Source organism: Gossypium arboreum, chromosome 12, assembly GCF_025698485.1.
Source record: "Gossypium arboreum isolate Shixiya-1 chromosome 12, ASM2569848v2, whole genome shotgun sequence".
NCBI classification, from domain to species: Eukaryota; Viridiplantae; Streptophyta; class Magnoliopsida; order Malvales; family Malvaceae; genus Gossypium; species Gossypium arboreum.
In genome coordinates this window covers 24,141,398-24,148,518 of record NC_069081.1, presented here as the reverse complement: position 1 = coordinate 24,148,518, position 7,121 = coordinate 24,141,398, and the positions used below count along the sequence as shown (strand labels likewise).

The 7,121-nt window shown below is 37.8% G+C and overlaps 1 non-coding gene across 1 annotated transcript; it reads right to left on the bottom strand.

Annotated features, from left to right (window-relative positions):
- Nucleotides 1–2,260: 2,260 nt before the first annotated feature.
- On the bottom strand, nucleotides 2,261–2,364 carry LOC128285813 (small nucleolar RNA R71). Its single transcript, XR_008276361.1, has one exon. It is a non-coding gene; the product is annotated as a small nucleolar RNA R71 (small nucleolar RNA).
- Nucleotides 2,365–7,121: the final 4,757 nt, after the last annotated feature.

Genomic DNA, 7,121 nt, shown 5'->3' with positions numbered 1-7,121 from the left:
ATAGCATACAGTTGCTTTTCCCGTAACGTCTGCAGCACAGTTCTGAGGTGCTTCTCATACTCTGTCTCATTTTTGGAATAAATCAAGATGTCATCAATGAACACAATGACAAACTTATCCAAATATGGCCGGAAGATCCTATTTATTAGGTCCATAAAGATGGCTAATAAACCATAAATTATACATATTTTGACCCCATGTTTAATGCATTTTTTAGATGATTTCTCATTAGAATTGGTGAATTCGATGCTCCTAATGCTTTAATTTCATGTTTTGTACTCAAGAGAGCACCAAGAGTCAAAAGGAACCAAAAATGAGCCAAAAAGGGACAAAACGGACCAAATCGAGAAGATGACACGGCTTAAACCTTGCCACACGGACAGCTCACACGCTCGTGTCTTTCGAGGGTGTCGACCAAGGCTTTCACGATTTACACATGTGTGTGCAATTTAACGGATCGAACAAGGCCTGGCAATCACGTCACACGGCCGTGTCACACAGGCGTGTCCCTATTGAGCCCAAGTTAAATCCAATTCGGAAAAGGCCACTTTGGAGGGTTTCGAGGCATTCCAAAGCCTATAAATACGCACTAGAGAAGGAGAAAAAGGGAGACAGGAAAGAGGGGTAAGGAATTACCCCAAGGAAGCCGATTGATCCATCTCAGAAGCCGAATTCATTATCAAGACTGAAGATCTCTCATCAATTTCGCTTCAGGAGTTTTGGGTTTTCTTTATGTTTTGTATTCTTTATTCTTCTGAGATGTTTTCTTATTTAATTATGAACTAAATCCCCTAAATACCTAAGGGGAATGAAACCTAATACGAATCTTGTTATTATTTTCTGAATCGTATGATAAATATTTAAATTGTTCTTAATTATGTGTTCTTAATTCTTGTTTTGATATCCTAGGATATTGGTTCAAGACACGCTCTTATTCAGAGGAGGAATAGACCCTGTCTAAGAGTACATTTGCCATAATTAAGCGGAGTTGATTGCGCACATAGAAATAGGGTGACAAGATTTTGGCAGATTAGGGTGAAACCTAATAAGGGGATCCAGAGATTGAGTTAATGCAACCTTAGAGTGTTAATTAGAGAAAAGTCTCGGTTATTCAATCTTGGGATTAGACGTTATTAGTCTTGAATAGGGTTAATAACATAACTTAGGGATCTCTACGGAACAAGTTGAATGAATAAATCGTCCAATTCGGAGCCAGAATAACAAGTAAAGTCTAGGTGGATTTTTCCTTAGGTATTGTCTCAAGTCAATTGATTTTCCCAAAAACAATTCCCCAGTTCTTTTCTCTGTGCGTTCTTAGTTTAAATAATTAGTTAATTAAAACAAACCCTTTTATTCCTAGGCTGGATAATAAAAAGATAGTTATTACTAGTACTTTTGGTTCCCTTGGGTACGATATCCTAGTCTTGCCATTACTATACTATTGTTCGATAGGTGCGCTTGCCTTTTCGTCGTGATAATAGTTAGTCTAGGTTTGATCTTCATTATAAATATTTATTACTTGTTACAAATCACTGCGATCAAGTTTTTGGTGCCATTGTCGGGGATTTGAAATATTAGGAACACTAAATTTTTATTACTTTAGCCATTTATTTTTCTTGCAATTTTATTTTATTTTATTAATTATTAATTTACTTTTTCTTTCTCTTGGCAAGTTTTTATAGTTTATGACTAGAAAAAACCCGTAAGGACCTTTACTTTTTTACGAAGAAATCGATCGAACAGTTCATAGAAATCAAAGAGAAATAAGGGTGGTTTATGGTACACAGAAAACGAACAAGAAGACAATACTCAACCTCCAACCGACGAGATGGCTAAAAACCAAGACAATCAGCTGCCTCCTGCAATTGTAGCTAATCAAAATCCTGCTCCACGTACTATGTATGACTATGCTAAACCCTCTTTAACAGGAACTGAATCAAGTATAGTTAGACCTGCTATTGCTGCGAATAATTTTGAATTAAAACCTAACACTATTTAGATGATACAGCAGTTTGTTCAGTTTGATGGCTTGTAGGATGAAGATCCTAACACTCACCTAGCAAATTTTCTAGAATTTTGCGATACATTCACAATCAATGGCGTTCCTGATGATGCCATCCGTCTTCGGTTATTTCCCTTCTCACTGAGAAACAAAGCTAAACAATGGTTAAACTCGTTACCACGAGGGTCTATCACTACTTGGGAGCAAATGACCAAGAAATTTTTACTAAAATATTTTCTGCTGGCTAAAAGAGCTAAATTACTCAATGATATCTCTTCTTTTATGCAGATGGACTTAGAAACACTTTACGATGCATGGGAGAGATACAAGGATCTATTGAGAAGGTGCCTTCGCCATGGGTTACCTCTATGGTTGCAAGTTCAACCGTTCTACAATGGTGTGAATCCCTCGACAAGACAAATGATTGACGCTGCTGTTGGCGGAACTATCAACAATAAAACACCAGAAGATGCCTACGAATTCATAGAGGAGATGTCACTGAACAACTATCAGTGGCAAGTCATGAGGTCTAAGCCAACAAAAACAGTCGGCGTTTATAACATCGATTCAGTTACCATGCTCTCTAATCAGGTAGAACTTCTCAATAAAAAGATTGATAGTTTTCTTGGTTCTACGTACGTACATCCAGTAATGAGGTGTGACTCAAGCGGAGCAGGTGTGCATACAGAATACCAATCCTTCAATCCTACAACTGAAGAAGAACAAGTCAACTATATGGGTAATAATAACTTTAGATCTCAAAATAACCCATACAGTAATACCTATAATGCAGGTTGGAGGAACCACCCAAATTTTTCCTGGGGAGGTCAAGGCAATCAAAAGCCACAAAATCCTCAGGGTTTTTAACAGCCACCTTATCACCAAGAGAAGAAGCTGAACCTTGAAGAGATGCTCTCTAAATTAATCTCGGTGTCAGAAACCCATTTTTAAAATACCAAGACAACACTTAAGAATCAACAAGCATCAATCCAAGGACTCGAAACTCAGATAGGCTAGCTGTCCAAACTAATCTCTGAACGACCACAAGGTAGCCCACCAAGTAATACTGAACCTAATCCGAGGGAACACGCCAATGCAATTAGCACTCAAGATACGGAAGGATTCATTACGCCTGAGCCAGAAATACAGCAAGACAATGCGATGAACAAATGACGAGAAGAGGTAAACAATAATGATCCCAAACAGGTAAGTACAAATCATGAACCTCGTGTGCCATATCCTAAAGTGTTGACGAAAGACAGAACAGTAGAACAATTCAGTAAGTTTGTCAAACTCTTAAAGAAATTACAAATTAACTTACCCTTCATTGAAGTTTTTTCGCAGATACCCAACTCAGCAAAATTCTTAAAGGAACTTCTGAGCAATAAAAGGAAATTAGACGCTACATCACATGTGGAACTCAATTCAGTCTGCTCAGCTATTCCAAAGAATGAGCTACCTAACAAATTGAAAGATCTAGGGAGTTTTACAATTCCTTGCTTAATTGGTAGTCTATCTGTGAATAATGCTTTAGCTGATCTAGGGGCAAGTATAAATGTTATGCCGTATAAAATATTTAAACGACTAGGTCTCAGTAAACCCAAACAAACTAGGATGAGCATACAATTGGTTGGCAAAACAGTTAGATTTCCTAAGGGTATTATTGAAGACGTTCTCGTTAAAATTGATAAATTTATTTACCCTGTAGTCTTCATTGTCTTAGATATGGATGAGGATAACAAGGTACCTCTAATTTTAGGACAACCATTTTTAGCAACTGCCAGAACCATTATTAATGTAGGCACAAGAGAGCTAACACTTCGTGCAGGTGACGATGCAGTAACACTTCAAGCACGTGACTCAGTCAAAACCTCTAAGACTCAAGATAATGCTATAAAAACTGTCGATGATAAAACTAATATTCAATCATCCTTGCAGGAACTTCCTCGAACAAAGAAAATAGAGACAGTGCGCTACTATCATGAAGAGAACAAAGACATCCATGAAGAACGAAGACTACGGATAGAAGAGCTAGACGAATGGCGAGAACACAAAACGAGAACACATGATAAACCAAAACTACATAAAAACAAGCCCAATACCTCTCTTAATCAACTTCAGGTCGGCGATACAGTCTTACTAGATGCCGTTGATCCTCACATTATCACTACCACACCAAATGAGGAATTCCCTTTTACGGTACTTAGTATTTTTCCATTCGGTACAGTGGAGGTGAGTCATCCCAAGTTCAGCACTTTTAAGGTAAACAACACCCGTTTAAAACCTTATTTTAAAATTGACAACAGGAATAAGGAGTATGAACTCCTTGAACCACCATGATCATTCAATGGAGAGGTAAGTCGAGCTTAGACTATAAATAAGCGCTTCTCGAGTGGCAACCCGAGCACTAACATATTTTGATTTCTTTATTTTTATTTTCTCACACTTTGAGTCAATTAACTCAATCTTTGAATTGAAAAGTTTTCCAGCACATACAGCCAAGCATACGGGTGTGCCTCAAGCTGTAGCCAAACAGGGGAAAATGCCACGACCCTGCGACATGACGTGCAGAAGCAGGACATGATTTCCCCAAAACACGGGGTGTGATAAATCCCCACGGCCGTGCGACATGGCCGTGGGTGAACTTGATAGGAGACCACGGGCGTGGGAATGGAAAACCATGGGCGTGCCAGGGACAAGGCTCAATTTTGTTTCTTCGACACGGGCGTGCATCAATCCCGTGCCCTTCAGCCGTGTACAACAATCCACGGGTCTGGTACCCTAACACACGGGTGTGGGAGAAGCGAACAAGGCTAGGCATGACCGTACGATATGGCCATGTGCCACACACGCCCCAGACACACGGGCATGGGATAGTAGCCGGGCATGACCTAAATTGTAAAATTTGAAAAAACACGGGCTCACTTTCAGAGTACACGGGCGTGGCTTTAGGCCGTGTGCACCTCCCCTATATAAGCAAATCACTGTTCATTTTCTTCTTCCTTTCAAAACCCTAGCTGAAATCTCCCCTTCTCCACAACCTAATCCCTATTCTGCAACCATTCCCCAGATTCTCATTTCCCCAACCCCCAAACCATCCTAAAATCCACTTCCCCTGCATTAATCCTCGCTTTCCCATCTCTTTTCCCTACATTTTCTTTCCACACGACTGTACCCCCTGTCACGCCCGTGCTCAGCCTACAATTTCGTTTTTAAAGCTCTGTCTCTCTCCCTTAGCGCCTTCAATGTCATCTTCAAGAGGAAAGAAAACCACCGTAGTAGCCTCGAAGAAGAGGAGCGTCATCTTTCGCGGGTCCACATCTCATCGCGAACCATCCAGTGATGAAGATGTTTAGAATATTTATTTTATTATTTTATGTTTTTAATTTTTATTCAAACTACTTTTTATTTTTTATTTTTATTGTTTTAGCAGATTTAAAATTTTATTATAAATTTCGGTTATTTCTTTTCGAGTACTTATTCTTCCTACTATCCACTAAAAAGTTCTTGATTTATCACAGTTATATAGAGCTCTTAAGCTCATCCTCACATAGGAACTAAAACTCCACCAGGAAAGGTTCTCTACGACTGCCATGTCTTGCTCGACCACGACCATAGCTACCACTAGATATAATATTCTTTTGGCGCAGGACTTATGGCCTAATGAACCTCTACGACCGTCGGAGTATCCTCCTCCACTCTCGAAGCGATCACTCTCCAAAACTCTAGTTCGAGGAATTCATCATACAGGAAGTTTCACTTCTTTCCCTATCTTATTTTTATACTCTAATATCTATCTTTGTACATTGAGGTCAATGTACATCTTAAGTGTGGGGGGTATCTATTTCACTATCAGAAAAATCCCTGAATAATCACCTTGTTCTCATGAAAAACTCTTATATCATATTTAGGATAAATTTTAATTGATTTATGATTTTGATTGATAGATTTTGAATTAAAACATAGGGATTTATGCATTGATTTTTTTTAAACTTTAAGACATTAGAGAATCAAGTATGATAAGTTGATTTTTAAGAAATTAAATTATAGGTTGTTTCCCCAAGTCAAGGTATTACTTTGAATTGGAATTCATGAGTCTAAACATCAAAAAGCCATAATTTTTTTGTGAGATTTTTGAGTCTTTTGAGCATCTATTCATCCTTTCATGCTCACTTTTATTATTGCTTTGAGTGCATCAATATTGAACTGTTATTCTAGAACTTGTTTGATTATGCATGTCGAGACCACACCATTTGATTTGATATATCAAAGTGATTAAGGAACTTAGGATTAACCCACTCATGCCATGAAAAGCCTACCTCCACGATTAACCCCTAGTAAACCCCCTTGAGCCCAACAAACCAATTCTTGTATTACCCTTAATATTAACCTTTAACCCATTATTGTTGAAATCCTCTAAATTAATCCCTATTTTTGTCGAGATTTGAGTTGAATGGATTGCCTAGCTATGTTTTGTTCTTGAAATTTAGCCTACATTATTTAACTTGTTCTTAATAAAAAACACAACTATGTATGTATATCTGTAATTTCATATTCTGAGAGAAGCTCTGTTGTACGCAAGTGAAGATTAACTCTTTTTCTAGTTAGGCAAATTTTCAATTCAATCTCGATTCTAACCCTTTCTTTCAGCTTGTGACCACACCCCCTAACCAAGCCTCAGTACACCCCTCTAAAGACCTTTTGATTGATGTATTATCTTAAAATTAAAGTGGTGGAGATTTGATTTTCATGCAAGCCTATGGTAATGACTTTCCATTATTGACTATTGAGTGCTTCCTTTATTGTCTTTAAAACACCTCAAGTGATTCGAGTGAATCTTTAGTGAGGATGTAAAACTCTGTGATATTCTGAATTAAAGGTAATTACTTAGATGAGGGAGGACACTTATATTTTTGGGATAAAATGCTCAACTTAGAATGATTGAAACTTTTATGTTCCTTTAGTTAAATTCTCAATGTATGATTACCTATAGATTAATTTGAGATATTATTGATAGAAATTATAAGTTGAGAAGGATTCATTCTGATTATGAGTTGAAAATTTTGCTTGAGGACAAGAAAATGCTTAAGTGTGGGGGTATTTGATAAACCTTAAATTA